Genomic DNA, 19,365 nt, shown 5'->3' with positions numbered 1-19,365 from the left:
GCTGGGCTCTTGTAGTTGGCTGTGGTCAGCTCTGGGTCAACAAGGGGATAGTCAGTCTTAGATGCCCTCCTTTGTGTGTCTGCTGGTTGGCAGACTGTCAGGGGATATCCCCAACAGCCTAGCTCAGGCTCATTCTCATGGCGGTCTCAGGTTTCCAAGTGCAGCGAGAGGTCAAGACCTACATCTGTTGGCCAGAGAAACTCCTATTCTCCCCTAGATTCTAGGCATGGAGACACAGCCTCTACTTCTGAATGGGAAGATCTGCAGTGTCCCGCTGCAAGGATGTGGCTGCAGGTTGGGGACAATCTGTGGCTATTTTTGCAATCTACTACAGAGAGACCCTTAGCTCCCTTTCCTTCCCTTTCTTACCCAGTATATATCCTCATCTTTTAGCAGCAGTCAATAGCCTATTACTTGGGATACACAAGTCTGGTTGAAGGGTGGTCTTTTCCCCACCCCTGGCCTTCTCTCTATTGCTCCCATCTTAAGCTCTTATCCCGTCTTTCTCTCTGGTCAGCTCCTCACCACCCTCCTGCCTCCTGGTTCAGCATTATCTATGGAGCCTAATCCCCATGGCTCCCTCACCCCCTCCTCAAAGGCTAGCAAGTTGGAAATAGACAAACTCAGCAGCCATCCTTGAAAAACGAGTGGTCATTATGAAAATGTGTTGCTCTTCCTGCAAGCCAGCTGCATTTGCGGCCCTCTTCTATTATGTACAAAATTCTGAGCCCCCCTCCCCAAGCGCCATAACTGCCTACAGATTTCACAAATAGCCCAGCCTTTTCCTGGCACCACGATAAAGACTCTGCAGCTTTGGGACGTGTAATTGGTCTCTGAAGTGTTTTGGTATTTTGTGTGAGGATGCCAGATGAGCCCCAGAGAAGTGGCATTGATTCCATATTATTGTGTTGTTATATATTTATCTTCGGGAGGGCCTCTGTGCATCCCTCTTTCTGTTCAGCACTGTCCACTTGTTGGCTCTCTAGGTTTCTTATCTGCACATTCAGTTTGAAACCAAATATTTGAGTAATTTGATTAATCACTTGCATTCGCACGATTGGCTGGCAGAGGTTGATGACTGGACGATAGCCAACCAACTGGAACCATTTTTGGACCCTAGATTTATTTTACAGGGAACATAAGACCAGATAATTACCTGGCATATTCTGGATCAATTCACAATGGCACATTCTAGCCAATTACTTAGTAATTATCATCGAAGTTAACAAGTATTTCTAAGATTAGCTTCCTTGCAATGCAATATGTGTGGCTCTTGGGGAATGAGTAATAACCAACTAGTTACCCAATTGCTGTAGCCACAAATGCTATTAGCAGCAGGATTGCTAAATTGTTTCACAATTGGGTCATTATGGGATTATTGCAAAGCTATTGACAGTCTGCACAATCACTCATGTGAAGAACTCCAAGTGAAATCTGAAAGCCAATAGAGTTGAGTGAAAGTGTCTCTCACCCTTCTACCTTGCTATCTAGAGTTTCACAGGCCTCAGTTTCTCCTTCTGTAAAATGAGCAGGTGGAAGCGGATGTTTGTTGCAGTGTCCTGCCGACTCTGACCGTATTCTTTGCTTGTCTGATAATGAGCTGTGTTTGAGAAGCAGCTGGGAACAGGTCTGGAATAATGCATCTCAAAGATGGTGTACCTGGTCCTTCCTGCACCAGAGTCATGGGAGAAGAAAGTTGTAAAACTGCAGATTCCAGAAAAAAGACTGTGATGGTGGCAGGTGAGGGCAAAGGGGAGAAGGTGAGGGTAGAGAAGCTGTCAGGAGCACGACTGGAGAGAGCAGGGGTTCTCAAGCCTGGTGGAGGAAGGGGAGCTTTTAATACAGTAACGGTGCCTGGCCCTGCCCCAGAGCGGAGTCTGCCATCTTCAGCACTGCTGATATTTGGGGTGAGAAAAGCCTTTGTGGTGGGAGCTGTCCCATGCACTGTAGGGTGTTTGGTAGCATCCCTGGCCTCTACTCACTAGATGCCAGTAGCACCAAGCCCCAAGGTTGTGACAACCAAAAATGCCCCCAAGACATTGTCCAGAGTGCAGGGGACTCTGCACTGGCAAACCCTGTGTTATGAAGGTCACCATATTAGGGTTGCCGTTTTGACACTGGGTGAGGCTCTGAACCAGCAGAAGCCAAGCCATGCTAGGTGACATGGCTGAGCCTTTTTGCTGAAATCAGTTCCCTGGTTGTGGGGTAGAACCAAGACAGAGCCCTCAAAAATAAACCAAAAAAGCCGCAGATTCCAGCAGCTTTCAGCAAGTGCTTTTCTTCAGGCCAGGCGTGATGAGGTTCTCCTGTTTATCCTTGTGCCTATTTTACAGGTGAGAAAACTGAGGTCAGAAAGGCAGGGGGAACCCTTGCCCAAATCATGGAACAAATAACTGGCAGAACTGGGAATAAGCAAATGTCTATCTGAATACTAGTCTAGTAGTAGGTTCCTTCTTTGCCAATGGCTGCCTTAGCTAGGTCAAGGGGAATGGGCTTCATCTGCGAGCACTTTTGTGGCACAGAGATTCTGCATTTCTGGTCATATCACAATCACCTGGAGAAATTGATAACAATTCAGGGCGGAGGCCCCATCCTACAATTAGCTTGGACCTCTATCCTTTTTAGTAAGTACCAGGGGATTTCGTTCATGCCACAGTTTAAGAACCACTGGCTTGTTAGAACTGAGTTGCATTTTTGTAGCTTTGATTTTCTGGTGTTTATGTGCTTCTCCAATACCCTGTAAATTCCTGTGGCACCAGTATAACCATGCTCAAGCACACGTGCACACACACACGTACATACACACACGTGCACACACACACACTCGCTCCTCTTCCATATAAACCCTAAATTACACGCCAATTATCTTCTTTCTCTCCTGTTCTCTTTCCCGCGTCCCCTCAAAGAAATGCACATACTCTATCTTTCCCTGCAAAACTCATTCCACAAATATTAGCAAGTCACAAAACTGCTCTGCAGAACTCACAGAACATACAGTCTCTCACAGAAGCCCCCACCTCACCCCCTTCCCCACTCCCCAAATAATTTTGTTGAACTCTAAAATTATTTAAATCTGTGCTTCTTATCATGTGGTTCCCTAAGCAGCCTTACCTGCGAACTTGTTAGAAATGCTAATTCTCTCTCCCACCCTCCCCCGCTGAATCAGAACCTCTGTGGGTGTGTCCAGCCAGCTGGGTTTTAAGACGCCCTATATGGAATTCTGGTTCATGCTCAATTGTGAGACCTGCTGCTTTAAAGAAAGCGGGTCCTTCTTCCCACCTGGAGCAAACTGCCTTTACGACTGCCAAGAGCTTCGGGCACACCTTGGAAACCTCTTCTCTCAGGCACTACTGAGAGGTGTGCAGCTGAGTCCACCATGGGTGAGGGCCTAGCGTGACCCAGTATCAGCACCTCCGGGGGCCTGAGAGCCATCTGTTAGCTTCGGTGCTAGCACATTCCACTAACGTGCCTTCCACAGACGTTCATCAGACCCCGGCACAGTGCCAAACCACATGATAGACACTCAGAACACAGTGTCTACAGTCTGTACTGTGGCCTTTGCATTCCAGAAGAGACAGACAATAACAAGTTAAACAAACACATAAGATCATTAAAACACTGTAATAAGTGCTGCGAAGGCCATAGACAGGGCGGTCGATGGGTCGGAGTGATGGGAGGGCTACTTTGAAGAGGGGCTCAGAGCCGGCTTCATAGGGGAAGTGACATTTGAGCTAGGATCTAACGATGAAGAGGCGATGGCCATGCCAAGAGGCAGAGAAAGAGCAGTTCAGGTGGAAGAACTGGGTTTTAAGATGCCCTATATGGAATTCTGGTTCATGCTCAATTGTGAGACCTGCTGCTTTAAAGAAAGCGGGTCCTTCTTCCCACCTGGAGCAAACTGCCTTTACGACTGCCAAGAGCTTCGGGCACACCTTGGAAACCCCAGGTGCAAAGGCCCTGGGGTAGGCATAAGATTGGTACATTTGAGGAGCTATGGAAAGGGGCTGCAGAGGCCAGATAATTGCAAGGCTTTGAATGCCATAGAAAGGAATGTGGCATTTATCCTAAGACAATGGGAAGCCTGGGTAAGGTTTTAAATGGAAGCTGCCCACACTACTCTGGGGGGTTCCTGATGGCCAAGATCCTACCTCCTCTTGCACTCAGCTGGTTGGTTCAATGTGTCAAAATGCATATGGGTTAGAATAGTGATGGCATCAAGGAAACCCAGCGCCGAAGAGCACAGGCTGAGAGAAAAGGCTCTGGGGTATCCTGACTGTCAGTTTGCCATTTCCACCTGTGTGGGGCTCTCAGGAACGATACCAGTGAATTTCATCAGGATCCTTTCCCAGCGACTGGGGTAAGATGGGGCGAGGTATTAGGGGCATTACCTAAACATCTCGTAATTGAGGGGCTCAGACTGTGTGCCCCCAGAAAAAAGAGGAAGGAAGAACTGGATTTCCCCATGCCCCCCAGGATGATTTTAAAAATTTCTCATTTGGCGCTTGTCACCAATCCCCTTGCTGGGTTCCCAGAGTCTGAGAGGTATCTTCTCAGTTATGTGAGGTTAACTGTTGCCCGCATGCATGAAATATCCAGCACTTACCCATCTCCTAGGGACAAGGTAGTAATGAAATCCCTTAGGGCCTCATTTGCACAGCATTTTAAATCCAGTAAATATCAGGAACTACTTACTAGATTATTTATTTCCAACTCCAAATCAGTTCCTGTTTTCCATGCTTTCAAATATAATAGCACTAAGCTGCTATATTTGACAGACAGACACACGGAGAACCCTGCCTTCTGTTAAGATGGTAACTCGATACCTGGGTGAGATTTCAACTTGCTTTTTCTGTAACTCCTGTAGTTGTGGTCTTTCTGATTTTTGTTTCCCTTCAGGCCAGTTTGATTGTCCTAAATATAACATATAGGAGTTGGGGGCCTGAGCACATGAAGATTCCGTCCCCATCATCGAGTGGAATCGGCTTCCTTTTATGTTCAAAAAGCTGAATCGCTTTCCCTTTATAAAGCACAGCTGAAAAGGTTTTTTGTCTGTGGCTGCCTTTAATTGTGCTGAAATGTAAAGCACCCTGGGACTTTTGTGAAGGAAGCGCTATAAATGTACAGCATCATTATCATTATTATTATCAGCATCATCTCATGTACATTGCATACGCCTGTGTAATCCAGCCAGTGAGCAGCAGAGGATCTGCATGGCTGAAGACCTCACCACTGGCCACCACTTTCCTCGAATCTCAAAGATCCTGAATTAGCACGTGTGACATCTGTCATCACTTTTAAAAATTGTGTATCTTATTACACAAGTGAATGACTTGTTTGCAATTGCAAATGCAGATCAGCAGAAAGAAGAAAATGAAATTCACCCATACTGCCTCCAGCCAGAGAGAATGACATTAACATCTTAGTGTATATCCATCCAGGCATTTGTCCCAGAGTGTGTGTAAATTCACACTTTGTATTGGTCAGGGTAATGGTAGCTGCTGTAACAAATAAGCCTTAAAACATGAAGTGGTTTAACACAATATAAGTTTATTTCTTGTTCATGTAATAGTCTAAGATGCAAGTTTTTGGATGGTAGGTGGCTTTTCTCCATGTATGGGGGGATCCAAACCCTGTCCATCTTTTGGATTTGCCTTCTTCTAAGCTGTACAGTCCTCTGCCTCTAGCTGGGGAAAAAGGAAGGGGCATGGAACATCCTTGGGGGGGGTGGTCTGTGAGCCTCGTACAAGTGGTACATATCACTTCACTTATGTGCCATTGGCTGGTGCTGAGTCCATTGGCTATACATAACTGCAAAGAGGGCTGGAAAATAGCTAACTGTATTCCCAGGAGGAAAATAGTGGGCTTAATGAACAGCCAGGAGCTCTGAGGCACACATTCATCTCTATGGATAGATCTTCTTCTACCATGAGCAATAGACTCACACCAGCAGCCCTGTTTCATGACTTGCTATATTCACTAAACAATATATGTATGAAACACTCCCCTTTGGCATTTGGGTCTATTGCAAATTTCTTCACTCCTGCTTGTCTTAGTTTCTCCACATGTAGAATGGGGATAACATTTATCTCTTTTGCAAGATGGTGATAAGAATTAGAGATGTATATGAAAAGACTATAGCATAGTGCCTCCTGTGACTGGAATGCTCAATAACTTTTATCTCCTATAAAACGATGCTATAATAATATCATCCTATAAAATGATGCTATAATAATAATGATATAATAACAACAACAATAATAATAATGGTAGCAGCAAATCGTACAAGTCATGTATTTTCTCTCAGGTGCCAAAACATCTTTGACACGACAAACAGCAAGTGTTTTGTGTTTATTATAATATCAAATGATAGGAGTCAGTGGCTGCAGTTTGATTACTTGGATTTGTGTCCCAGCTGTGCTCCTGGCTTGTACACTGGCCAAGTTACTGAACCTCTAAGCTTTGAGCCATCAAGAGGGAGATCTTGAGTAGGGCGCTAGATATCCTGGTCTCAAGCTTGGACGAAAGGTTGGGACTAGAAATAACCATGTATGAGTCATCTGCATAGACGTGATGATGGAAGTCATGGACTTCTGCTAAAGCTGAGGTCATCTGGGGAAAAGAGGAGGGTTGCCCGAGGACGAAGCCCAGAGCACCTGAAGCCCGGAATACCTGCAGCATTGTGGCCCAGTTGAGATGGCACATTCTGCAAGGGGACCGAGAAGAAGTGGCTGGATGGTGGAGGCAACCAGAGGAGCATGAAGTCAGGAAGCCAACCCAAAATTGTTCCCACTGTGCAGCTTCCCCCATCTCTGTCTCCTCTTATTTCATTGCTGTGTTTTATTTTATTTTTGAGACAGAGTCTCAGTCTGCCACCCAGGCTGGAGTGCAGTGGCACAATCTCAGCTCACTGCGTCCTGTGCCTCCTGGGTTCAAGCAATTCTCTTGCCTCAGCCTCCCCAGTAGCTGGGATTACAGGCACGTGCCACCTCGCCCAACTAATTTTTGTGTTTTTAGTAGAGAGGGGGTTTCACCATGTTGGCCATCCTTGTCTCAAACTCCTGACCTCAAGTGATCTGCCCGCCTCAGCCTCGCAAAGTGCTGGGATTACAGGCATGAACCACCGTGCCTGGCCCGCATTTTATTCTCATCAAGGTGCTTCTCAACATAAGATAATAATTATTTTACTCTTCTATGTTTGCTCACTTACTTTTTCCCCTGCATCCCCTCCCCCACCTTAGAACATAAGCCCCAGGAAAGTAAGGATCTCAGCTATTTGACTCACCTCTGTATCCCCAGCCCCCAAAATACTAGGTCCTCCGTTCATACTTGTTGAATGGATGAATAAGTTTACAAAAATACATTCACATGCATTAGCACAGTCTACTCCTCTAGGCAAGTGTAGCAGCAGACAATGAATGGTGCTATTTACTTAGAATCACTGAGAAATGAGTAGACTTAAGGAAAATATAGTACACACTGGAGGGATGACTATAGGATGTGGGAGAAGTAACAGTGATGAAAAGAAAAGAGATGCCAAGTATGTGATGTAAGTTATAACAATGCAATAAAGGAGTATTTGCCCCACTCACTTACTGTGTATAGGATGCCATGCCTGATGATGGGAATAGAGAGAGGAAGGCATGATGTCTGCCCCTCATGGATCTCACAGACAAGGAAATTAACTGGATGATTCTCCAACGGTGTTGTGATCTCTGCAGTAAGATCCCAGGGGTACATGGGGATCTGGAACCCGCCCCTTATCCAACCAAGTAATTAGGCAGATGGACAAGAAGGGAGTGACATTCCTAATGGAGGGGACAGCGTATGCAAAGGCTTAGAGGTAGGAGGTAACAAGGCCAGGGAAAGGGCAAGAGCTGGAGTAGAGGATATATATGGGGAGTAGCAAGAAATATGAAACTAGAGAGATCCGACCAGGCGCAGTGGCTCACACCTGTAATTGCAGCACTTTGGGAAGCCAAGGTGGGAAGATCTCTTGAGCCCAGGAGTTCAAGACCAGCCTGGGCAACATAGGGACACCCCATGTCTACAAAAATTACAAAAACTAGCCAGATGTGATGGTGTGCTCCTCTAGTCCCAGCTACTTGGGAGGCTGAGACAGAAGGGCCGCTTGATCCCGGGAGGCTGAGGCTGCAGTGAGAGAGCCATGATCATACCACTGTACTCCAGCTTGGGCAACAGAGTGAAACCCTGTCTCAAAAAAACAGAGAGAGAGAGAAAGAGAGAAAGAAACCAGAGAGATCTTAAAGGACCTTTCAAGGCAGGCTAAGGAACTTGAACCTTTCTCCTAAAGGCAGTCAGGGGAGCCACCCAGGGGTTAAACTAGAAGAGGGACACAGTCTGGTTTGCATTTTATAAAGACTACTTTGGGGCATTCCCTCTTCTTAAGAGAACTTGCAGTAGGGTTGTTGATGTATTCCCCTCCTCCAAAAAATGGTGTGGTATTGCTCCTAATAAGATATTAGCAGGAACAAATGCAGGCTTTAATGCCTTAGGTTCTAAGAGATTTTTGGCATGCCTCCCTTAGGGGAAAGCAACAGGGAGTTGGCAGGCCTTTGGAAACGAAGGCATTTTCAACAGCTTTCACTATTTACCAACGTTAAAAATAGCCAGCTGCATTTGCATGTTTTGAAGGCAAGTGTGGGCAACATCGGGCCCTTAACATGTGTTCCAGAAAGCAAAGGGACGGTTTCCTCCGTACTGCCGGCAGGCAGTGGTTAAACAAAGATTTGGGAGCATGGGGACAGCTTTACATCGGGAGACAACGTTGTAATTAACCACTCTCTGAAATAGGTACCATGCAATCCATTTCCTTGTCTGTAAATGGGGAATTGAACGGTACCTACTTCAAGGGATCATGAAAGGGATTCAAAAGACAGAAAAACCAGTAATGCATGCCAGTTGGTCAGATTGCAGGTAATCAGCTTTTAATTACAATTTTGCCCAAGGTCATAAGCTAGGAAGAGACTGTGTGATTCATACGGAAGCTTGTATCCAACCACCCTCTTTCCCTTTTCCTTCCTAGCTTTCCCTTCCTAGCTGTGCCTGAGTCCATCCCACTTTCTTATGCCCCACGGACACCTTAGGAACTCCCCACTGCTGGGTCCCATTCCCTGTGGAGGACAACAACTGACCTACCTCCAAATCAGGTTCATTGTTCAAACCACCAAACCTGCCTGGCTTGTGACTTGTTAAGTTGGCAGCAGGCACAAATTGAAACCCTGCCTCTTGTTCCTTTCCCTCCCTTTCCTCAGCGGCAGATGCTGGGGTGGTGAGGGTGGGCAGAGCAAAATCAGTGTGTCTGCAGTGTTCAGAAACTTGCTGGGCCCCAGGCTTTGGTTTGATGTATTCCCAACCTGGCTCCAGTTGCTTGGTCTCTGCTCAACTTTGGCCTTGTCCCCTGCCTGATCATGTTTAAGATAATTAAGTCCATAAATCAAATAATAAATAGATATTGACTCCTTGTCATGGAGTATATCAGGATTGATTGACCACTGGGAATACTGCTTTCCTCAATCAATGGGGAACTGTGAGGCTAAATAAATCTTGATAATGACTGGCAAGAGGAAAATCAATAGATGTATTAATATATGCATTGAGAGCATATATCTTTGTGAAATGAGAATTTGTTTGGCAGAAGAGGGAAACGAGATGGAGGGAGGACAGAGAGACAGAATGACTCAGTATCCCCAGACTCAAACACAGCACCTGCACAAAGTAGGTGCTCACTGATTTTTTTTGGGGCGGTGGGCAGTGAACTACGGAAATCCTAGGAGAGGTTTTCCTCCACGAGAAACTGTATTTAGTGTTTCCTTTTTTGTGTTGTCTAGATGTCCAGTGCACAGAAATCCCTTCTGCCTATGGGCAGCAAGGTTCTGTTAATGTTTGGCCTTCTGGTATCACTGGAAAAAAATAGAAGAGGGAAAGGTGGGACGTGATGGCAGGTTGGAACCAGGCTACTGAAGTTAGGCTCAGGGAGCAAAATCAAGAGACTTTGGTTGGGGATGTTGAATGTGAGGTGCCTCCAAGTCTAAGTCTATTAAGAGGTGATGTTAAGTAGACATTTAGATACCTCACTGTTCAGAGGTGAGTTCTAGACTGGAGATACTGGCCTGGGAGCCCTCCATGCTGCGTGGAATTAGAAAGCATGGGTATTAGAAGGTATTAGAAGACATGGATTTCACACTGAAACGTGCATCAGAAGCTCATGGAGGGCTTTTGAAAACACAGATTACTGGGTCCTACCCCCAGAGTTTTTCATTCAGTAGGTCTGGGAGGGGCCTGGGAATGTGCATTTTAACAATGTTTAACAATCATCCCAGGTGATACGGGTGCTGCAGGTCTGGGGACCCCACTTTGAGAACCAGAAGCTTGGTGGGGGGAAAGAAGAAGCTGAGAAGAGAAGAGGACAGAGCATTCCTGCAAGGAAGACTGATAGGAACCAGAGAATTGAGGAAAACCAGGAGAAGGTATTATCATGGAAGCTTGGGACACTCAGTGTCCAGCAAGGGGAGTGGTCAGCAGCTTAGAGGCTGGTGTTGCAAGGACAAATGGGATGCAACTAGAAAAGTGTCCCTCAGAATTCTTGCAGCCTTAACATCTTGTTAGGCTGTGGTTTTACCATGCATGCAGACTTCCTTTATCCATCTGCCCAGTGACATCTGACAGCTCAACTTGTAATTTGACAATTCAACCTGTAATTGCATACCGTGTACATTTCCAGCGTAGGGCTAGGGTTCAGTTGGGAGTAAAACTCTTCACCCTCTGAACCAGGTTAGTGGGACTATTTCAGTCATCAGAGTCATTGGAGGGATCAAGGACAGAACTAGAAGATCCTTTCCCAGCAACAGTTCGCAGCAGGAAAGAGCTAAAATTCGCCAGAATGGCAGTGTGGGGTCGCTGAGACAGGAAATGCATTGACTTCCAGGAGACATGTCCTCTCTGGGGACTGAGCAGTATTGTTTTCCAAACTAATCACTGATGTTTGCCACCACTGTCCTTTAAAAATAAAGAAGGGAAGTTGGTCACTTGGGTGAATAATTTTTAATATGAAAGAGGGCTTCCTTGTGAAATGGCACTTGGATATTTATTAAAGGGAACAGATTCATTGAGCAACAGATTCATTGTGCTAAGGACTTTGTAGATACTGTTTTTTAAAATCGTTATCCCTGTTTTACAGATGAGAAAGCTGGGGATTAGAGAGGTAAGGTGGCTTGTCCAAAGACATATAGCTGGTGTCAGGCTAAGCCAAGGCATAACCTTGACCTCTGATTTCAGAGCTTGAGTCCTAACCCTGCCAGGCTGTACTGTGTCATCTTAAAGAATGCAAAAATCTTTGTTTGGTTATTCTTTTTGGCTATTCTCCATGCCTTCCCAAGATGAATTTCATAGGTCACTGCCGTAGTCTGGCCACTTCTCTTACTCTTGGGTATAAAGTAAAGTTTGTAAGAATTTTCTGCCTTACAGAAATTTCGAACTGCAAAGAAATGTTCTTCCACATCAGAGTTGAGCACCTGTGTGTCCGCCAGTGCTTGACCTTGTGGATCATCAGGAAACAGAAGCCAAGTGGTCACCAAAAGAGTCTATAGGGGAATGCTTGGTTTGCTAGTTGTTTTGGGTCTTGAGTAATTGAACTTTCATGCAGATTTGCTAACACAAGTTTTTCTTTTGTCTTGGTAATCACTTAGACTGTCTGAGCCTCAGTTTCTGCATCTGTTCAATGAAGGTAGTAATAGGCTAATAGTCCCTACCTGGTGGGATAAATGTGAAGATTAAATGAATTAATAGACATAAGGCTCTGAAAATGGTGCCTGGCACACATCAAGTGCTAGATTAGCGTTGACATCTGCTACTGTTGTTGCAGATTTTTTTTTTTTTTTAAACGGGGTCTCAGTCTGTTGCCTAGGCTGGAATGCAGTGGTGCGATCTCAGTTCACTGCAACCTCCACCTCCTGGGTTCCAACAATTCTCCAGTCTCAGCCTCCCGAGTAGTTGGGACCACAGGCATGTGCCACCATGCCTGGCTAATTTTTGTATTTTTAGTAGAGATGGGGTTTCTCCATGTTGCCCAGGCTGTTCTCAAACACCTGAACCCAAAGCAACCTGTCCGCCTTGGCCTCCCAAAGTGCTGGGATTACAGGCATGAGCCACTGCTCCCAGCCTGTTGCAGATACTGTTACTGCTAGCACTACACCACAGGTACTCAATGGAGGTGAAGTAAATACAACACTCCTGTCCCTTGCTGCGGTAGAAAGAATATTGGGTATGGACTTGGATGTCCTGGATGAATGTTCTAGCCTTGTCATTTGCTGGCTGTATGACCTAGGGCAAAACCACTTCACCTTTCTGAGCCTTAGGGTTCTCATTTATAACACAGAGATAACAGTGTGCATTTCTCTAGGTGGTTAGGCAAAACCGAAAATTCTTCATAAAGTGACCAAGGCTACAGAAATGTGGAATAATCTTTTAAATCATGTAGTAATAGTAATAGTTTATGAAGCACTGACTTTGTGTCCAGAACTGTTCCAAGCACTTTGATTTTTTCCATATATCAGGTGGGCTTGATGCTTTTGGTAATGATGGAGCTAGGATTTGGGCTCAGGCCTGCTGTTGTCAAAGCAAGTATACATAGCACCTTATCGCTGAAGAGAACTTTCTTCTTGAGTTGGCAGGTGTAGGTGACCAACATTTAAAGTTAGAACTGCAACTGAGGGGACCCACAGTCAGCGCCCCCATTCTTGGTACTCAAGTCCTTCAGTGGTCTCCAGGGAAGTGTCTGTCTTTGCTCTGAGACTGAGTGATGAGAAGCAGAGGTCCCTTTCCCCAGCCCTCTTGCATCTTCTCCCTTTGATGGCAGTAGAAAGTGTACAGCTGAGAAGTCACTCTTGCTTTAAATCAAAAGATTTGACTTCAAGTCCTCTTCAAAAGAAGATTGTTTCTTCTAGGTGTTTAAAAGACTGAGAGGAACCTCGAGAAGGGAACAGATCAGGTATCTTCAAAGGCAAAGAAGGGGGTCACAAGCATCCTCAGCATTTCCCCAGCTGAGGCCAATCCCTCCACGGCTGTTATTAGCACAGCCCTTTGGGACTGGGAGGCACAGATCAAGGATTCTTGGTGGACTTGTTTGGAAGTGTTTGTAGACCACTGAGGACTATCAGAACGTCTCAGTTCCCTGGGTCTGATCTCTCTCTGAGCAACAAGGGCTGCCTTTGACCAGCTCTCATAGCTAGAGACACAGCACTGAAGCTCAGTGGATTATTATTCTACCTTGTCAATAAGCTGCAGTTGCTAGGCTCAGCTGGCCTTGCAGCCCTTCCTTCTGCAGTGTTTGTGTGCTCTCCCACCTCCCTGCTCTCTTTCTTTCTGTCCCTTTTCCAGCCTTGGTGCTGGCCTATCCCTGGCCTTATCTCACCACCTGGCTCCTGAATTGGAGGTGAAAACATGGTGCTGTTTGCCTGGTATTTGGAGGGTTGGGCCTTCCATCAGATGCTGAATACAAAGAGGGAAGGGGATGGAAGGAGGAGGGAGCCAAGAGTTCAGGTTCTTGTTCTACCACTTTGTGACTCTAGATAAGCCTTTCAACCTTCTAGCTCCATTTTCTTGTTTGTGAAATGATTATAACATTATCTGCTTCATCTTTAGCTGGGCCATGTACCTCCTTGTCTGGACCTGTTTGAATTAAGCTGAACCCTCAGAAGTGAATGACCACTCGTCCATCCATCCTCTTATCAATTCAACCATCTTATATCCCCCAGACCCTTACCTGTCCCCCTGCCCATCCCGTCACCCTCTGAGCCATCCGTCTATTCAATATAAACCCACCTGCCATCCATCCACTCATCCATCCCATCCACCCACCCACCCACCTTCTCATCCATTCATTCATGCAACATCCATCCACCCATCTATCCATCTACCCACCTTCACATCAACCCATCTGTTTAACATCCAGCTATCCATCTACCCATTCATCCTGTCAGTTTACCTAAACACTAACCATCTATCCAGCCACCCATCCACCTATCCACCATTAACCTGCCCATACACTCATTTATCCACCCATGCACCCACCCTCTCATCCATCCATGTGTTTAACATCCACCTATCCATTTACCCATTCATCCTGTCAGTCCATCTATCCACTTCCTACCTATCCATCTACTCATCATTAATCTAGCCATCCACCCATCCATTCACCTACCCTCTCCTCCATCTATCTAACATCCAGCTATCCACCTACCCACCCACCCATCTGTCTAATCACCATTAATCAATCCATCTATCCATCCATCCATTCATCTTCCCACTCTCCAACCCTCCTACCTATCCATTCATGCACCCATCCATTCACCCATCATTACTCTAGCCACCTAGCTATTCAGCAAATAATTGTCGAAATCTTACTCTCTGACATGCAATCCCAGGTGCTAGAAGTTCATGAGTGGGGCTTTTCTTCTGGGATATGATGGAAGCAGGCAGTGTGTCACAATTAAAGCCAACTCCTTGAGGCAAGGCATGATGGCCGGTAGCATGGAAAGGCTGTGGTCAGCATCATTCTGGTATCACGTGTTTAGCGCCAACAACAAGTAAGTCTAGGGGAGCATCAGTAGATGGGAATTTTAGCAAACTGCACATCTATGGATCACATTCCCAGATATAAACATAAAACAGACTACCCCTCAAAGGAAAATACGGGCAGCATGACTAAAATAATCAGAATTGTCTTTTCCTGCAGGTTTCCTTCCCTTTGGATGTAACTTTTGTGGAACTCAAGGCTGCTGATGAGTGTAGAGGTCTAAGACCCTGGGAAGATGACAAGGGAGGGTGGCTTTTTATCTCAGTCTGGAAGGTGATATAAATGGAGGGGAAGAGGATAGGCTTGGGCCATGGGGACAGGGAGAGAAAGTGCCAATTTAGCAGGCCCTGAGGTAGTTCAGCCTGATTTCCAATAGGAGTGGGGGTGGGGGCTGCTCACTGCCTACTTTATACCCCATTAACTCCCAACTCATAATAATTTATCAGCAATCAGCAGCAGGCTGGAGTTTACTTACTCATTATTTATAGAGAAAGTGTTTGCTAAGCAAATCAGTAGTTCAAACAAGATCGCAGGGGGATCGGTTTAACCCCCTCAAGAAAACCAACCAGAATAAAAGCCTCAGCACATTCACTGTCTGAAGGCAGATGGGGCTGCTGGTGACAGAAGGACACCATCCAGCCTTCACAGCCCCCGCTTTGCAACTCCAGAAGCCTTCACTTTATCTCAGAATGATCTCTAAGGAGTATGTCTTGGCCTCTCTCTGCCCCATCCAGTCTGAATTTGACATTTGGCTCTATGTTGCTGTTTCAGTAGCCTAGTAAAAGCCTTTGGTCAACCCTAGAAAGAATGAATGTCCTTTGGAGTCAAGTCTCAAAACCAGGACCCTTAAACTCATTCCTTTATGGGAGATGAATGGCCATGGCCTCCTTTAAGTGACTTAAAGATCTCTGGTCCTTTCATTTCAGGAAAGCTTCTTGGATTTTAGGTTAGAAGACCTAGTTTGCCATCCTGGTGCTGAATGGCCTTGGGCAAGTCACTTGGGTTCTGTGATCCTCAGCTTCCTGCTGTGTAGAACGGACGTGCTGCTGCCCATCCCACAGAGTTCAGGCAGTAGATTAAACCATGTGGGTGAAAGTGTTTTGTAAACAGAAAAATGCAAAGCGGATGTGAGGGGCAAATAGTTTTTCAGGTGAATTTTAATGAAAATGAGAGTTTTTTTCCTTTATTGAATCAAAATGAGTGTCTTCAGCTTTTCCAGTGGTTCGCAACCTTGGCCGAACATTAGAATTACCTGGGAGCTCTTGAAGTCTAAGTGATGCCTGGGCTCCACCCTCCACCCCAAAAGATCCTGAATCAGTCCATCTGGGGTGGATTTTATATATATATATATTTTTTATAAATATATAAAATATAAAATATATATATGTATGTATATATATAAAATCATGTATTATATGTATATGTATAATCATGTATTATGTATGTATGTATGTATGATGTATGTATGTATGTATCTGTCTATCTACCTACCTACCTACCTACCTCCAGGCAATCCTATTATGGAACCAGGACTGGGAACCACTGAACTATTCCCAGAAAGAGCCATGCCAAACCAAATTTCTCTTTCCTCCCATCTCAGAGGCAGAACTGCATAGCACTCTGGAATCCTATAGACTTTGGTGCAGCCCCATCTCTGTCACTTCCTGGCTACTACATTTATTCTCTAAAAAGGTGTGTGGTCTTGGCAGCTATGCTGGGAGGAAACAGACTTATGGGTGACCCAAAACTCTTCTGACACCCAGAGGATTTTATTTCTCAATCTCTGAAGCAAACAGACTGCCACATGCATGCACCAAACAGGGATGGAAATTGCAACCTGAAATTAACAACTCAAGAAAAAAATATATCGATGTTTGCTAAGTAGAGAAAGAGGTGATATTGGCTGGAAAGAGAAATGTCATTTTCAGGCTGCCAAAAAAGAGTATTAACATATAATATGGAGAACCAATAAAATCCATAGTCTAATTCTTCCAAGCTGCCTAGTTGAAATAATTTATGAAATTGCATCTGAGAGCCTTGACATTTAGCTCCTAATTTTGATAGAGAAGATGTTTTGTTGGGCCCAATACTGGTGACATGTGTATCAACTTTGAAGATTCTTTCTTAGTCATAGAGGATCAAGATCTGTGTCCCTGATCAAAATGTTCAGAAATGACTTTGTTAATAATTGGTGTATCCATTCGTTCACTTGTCCAGTCATTCATCCAGCATAGCCAGGAGCTAGTAGGTACTGGAGCTGCGGTGCTTTATAAGACATGCCTGCCCTCAATAGCCTCCCAGCCATAGGGAAGATAGTCCAAAAATTGAGGAGTCATTATATAAGGAAGGAAGTGTTGAAACAGAGGTGTGCAAAGGCCATGAAGAGAACTCAGAGAAGGAGACTGCCTGACTGGTGAAATGGGCTGTTTCTTGTAGAATAAGACATTTTGGAAGAAATGGGGATTAAAGGAAGGGTGTTCTTTGGTGTATGGAACAGCACAGACCAAGAAGGTGACAGAAGTCACATTTGGAAAACTTCAAATAGCTCAGTTGAGTTGGAGCAAATTGTGCCAACTGGGGGATGTGCAGTGAGGGACACCAAAGCCTAATGTATCTTGACCCTCCTGGATGAGTAATATTAAAAATAAGAGTGGATAGTTGAACCTTTTCAGGTGCTATGCAGTGTGCTGAGCACATTATACATACTTTACACTATTAGATGCTTGCAACCTGAGAGGAGAATATGATTGTCACTGTTTTACAGATCAGACTCCAGGAAATGTTATTATTTGCCCAGGGTTCCATGGGTATAAGCAACAGAAGCACAATTCTGTTTGAGCAAGAGGCTGGGGTGATCTGGTTAAAAATACAATGGCATGAAAGCAAAACATTTGGGTTTTGGTCTTGGAGGGAGGGCAACATCCACCATGTTCTGCCTCTTGGGTTTGAGTTAAACCTTTTTCCTTGAGGGACAATGGGACCAGCTATTCCCCACCCACCTTCAGTGTGGTCAACATGATGTGATAGCTTCCACATTGGTGAGAGGACTGCATAAGGACTGACACAAAGTCAGGATTCTGGTCCATTGACCAATGAGTGAATAAAGAAAATGTAGTATATATACACTATGGAATACTACTCATCCATAAAAATGAACTAAATGATGTCTTTTGTAGCAACTTGGATGAAGCTGGAGGCCATTATTAAGTAACTCAGGAATGGAAAACCAAATACCATTTGTTCTCACTTATAAGTGGGAGCTAAGCTATGAATATGCAAAGGCATACAGTGATATAATGGACTTTGGAGACTCAGAAGGGGGAAAATGGGAGGGGGGAGTGTGGGATAAAAAACTACATATTGGGTACAACATACACTATTCAGATGACAGGTACACTAAAATCTCAGAATTTGTCACTGTATAATACATCCATGTAACCAAAAACCACTTGTACCTCAAAAGCTATTGAAATTTTTTTTTTTTTTTTGAGACGGAGTCTCGCTCTGTCGCCCAGCCCAGGCTGGAGTGCAGTGGCGTGATCTCGGCTCACTGCAAGCTCCGCCTCCCGGGTTCACGCCATTCTCCTGCCTCAGCCTCCCGAGTAGCTGGGACTACAGGCGCCCACAACCGCGCCCGGCTAATTTTTTGTAATTTTTTTTTTAGTAGAGACGGGGTTTCACCGTGGTCTCGATCTCCTGACCTTGTGATCCGCCCGCCTCGGCCTCCCAAAGTGCTGGGATTACAGGCGTGAGCCACCGAAGCTATTGAAATTTTAACAAAGATTTTTTAAAAATATTCTGGTGCTGGGCTGTATGAACAGTCTGGCTGATCCTGACTATTTTTGTATACACTGTGGCACCAGTTCCAGTCACCCCCTCCTACTAACTTTCCCAGAGCATCCAAAAGCACAGGAACCTTGGATATCCAGGCAGCTGAGCATTTGCTTATTAAGATCCCCATATCTTCACCCTCAAAACTTCACAGATAGAAGCTAGAGTTCCTATGGAATTTAAGGAGGCCTGAGAGGACAAGATTACCTAGGTGAACATTGGGAAAGAATTCTTTTAGTGCCCTAGAGTTAAGAGATTAAGGGAAAAAAGAATCCCAAATGAGCTCAAGTGATGATTTTTGCCCATCTTTGAGAAATTGGCACAAACTTATATTTTGTCCCTGCACCTTCTAAATTGGGTTTTGGGGAATGACAGGACTTTCAATTGAAACAGATTACCAAGGTGAGGCTTGGTGGCTAATGGAAATAATCGTAATAGGATTACATGGAGTTTTCATCTTTCCCATGAAGATGCAACATTGTCACATGACGTTTTGGGGCACAGAACCTATGTTTTTAATCTCTCTGGACATTTATTTTCTGTTTTTAAATGATTGAGAGGTGAGGTCACGTCCCTAGAGTGGTTTGCTTTCTGTGAGAAGTAGGAGAAAGCTGTTAACAAAAACATGAAATTGAATCTCACCAAGCACAGATTCCCATTTGCCTGTTGGTTTTTAAAATCATTGTGCTGGCCATTTATGTACAAATAGAGGTAAGTGTTTGTGGGTGTTTGGAAAAGAACTATGTTTTTTCAACACAAAGGAAAATACAACTCCCATCCCAGAGTTTGGTTTCCCAAAATAGTGATGTTTATTGTGGAAGTTTGATCCTAGCTACAGTATCTTATTTTTGTTGATTTTGCTATTGTCCCTGTCTCTCTTCTCTTCTCATGGCCTCACTCACTTTGTATTTTGGGGCCCACCAATCAGCCATAATTGTCAA

General features: G+C 44.9%; 1 protein-coding gene across 3 annotated transcripts in view; it reads left to right on the top strand.

Moving 5' to 3' along the window:
* Nucleotides 1-19,365, top strand: part of KSR2 (kinase suppressor of ras 2) — a 508,355-nt gene that overhangs the window by 448,370 nt on the left and 40,620 nt on the right. The window lies entirely within an intron of this gene.

The sequence above is a fragment of the Macaca mulatta genome, chromosome 11, assembly GCF_049350105.2.
Source record: "Macaca mulatta isolate MMU2019108-1 chromosome 11, T2T-MMU8v2.0, whole genome shotgun sequence".
Lineage (NCBI taxonomy): Eukaryota > Metazoa > Chordata > Mammalia > Primates > Cercopithecidae > Macaca > Macaca mulatta.
Note: the sequence above shows the minus strand (reverse complement) of the source record. Positions and strands in the feature narration are given on the sequence as shown.